Source organism: Odontomachus brunneus, unplaced genomic scaffold (assembly GCF_010583005.1).
Source record: "Odontomachus brunneus isolate Ranch 3 - 2012 unplaced genomic scaffold, Obru_v1 Obru_scaffold_082, whole genome shotgun sequence".
Classification (NCBI taxonomy): domain Eukaryota; kingdom Metazoa; phylum Arthropoda; class Insecta; order Hymenoptera; family Formicidae; genus Odontomachus; species Odontomachus brunneus.
Window position 1 is genome coordinate 205592 of NW_022639532.1, and position 1226 is coordinate 206817.

Genomic DNA, 1226 nt, shown 5'->3' on the forward strand with positions numbered 1-1226 from the left:
CGTTTTTACGTTGAATAAAATGCCGTAATAAAAAATATGTTTCTATTTAAAAAAAGCAAAGTTGACCTTGTCCTGACCTTGGCGACGCCATCCTATGTCAAATAACTACTATCGTTGAATGCGTTTTTTTTAAGCCTTACAACTTTTGTCTGAAACATTTTTCTCTAAAATGCTCCCCCGCCGAGTTATCTTGCCGTTCCGGTACTTTTGCTATACTCTGTATATATATATGGTTTTGCATCGACGTCGCAATGTCCATACATGTTTATGTCAGCCAATCGCAGAGTAGCTGAATAGCTGGTTACATGACCAAGTTGGTATTCTCTGTACTAGAGGTTCTCTAGGCAATAGAAATAGGCATTAGAAATAAACAATAGAAACAGGGAATAGAAATAATTGACCAATTCGAATTCCTATTTCCTATTCCTAATGGCTAATGTTTATTCCTATTGTCTGTAGCCTGGAATTGTGCAATGGCTCTTATGGCTCCTGCACACAGAACGCGGTAACATTTGCCGCGCGGTGGAAGTTCGCGTGACAGCCAATTAATATGCTGCTTTCTGTAGTAATCTTCTAGCTCTTACGGAAAAACAACATATTGATTGGCTGTCGTGCGGATTTCCGCCGTGCGGCAGGCGTTACCGCATCCTGTGTGCAGGAGCCATCAGTATATCTATAAAGAACAGATCTGACAAGAGTCTACTAGTGGCGCGACCGCTCGTGCGTTTGGGAACGTAACAGTGGGGTCGTCCATATTCGTCTTCGCGAACACGTAACTGGATGTTTCTTCGGAAACATGGCTGACCATCGTGTTCTGCTGGTGCAATGAATTTTTGTGTACATTAAGGATAAAAGGCGTCTAAAACCGCGAGAGCGAGCATCGATCTGATACATTATGTCCTCGATTCATTTCGTCGTACATCCCCTCCCAGGGACGGACGACCAGCTCAACGACAGGTATGGAGTCGTCATCCACTATCGGTTTTCCATTAGCGCATTCTTTAGTATGTGTACTTCCATCCGATCTCATCACTTCTTCCCTTCTTCCCGAAGTTTCGCATCGCGCTACGCACATCCGATCGCGTTCCTGTTCCCCGGCTTATCGTGCTTATCTGCATGCATATGCACGACGAGCACGCGTCTTACGCTTGTCCACGTATTCATAAGATGATATCACACTTTCTTCTTTAATGGCAACCTATAAACTCGACGCCAAGTGATCGTTT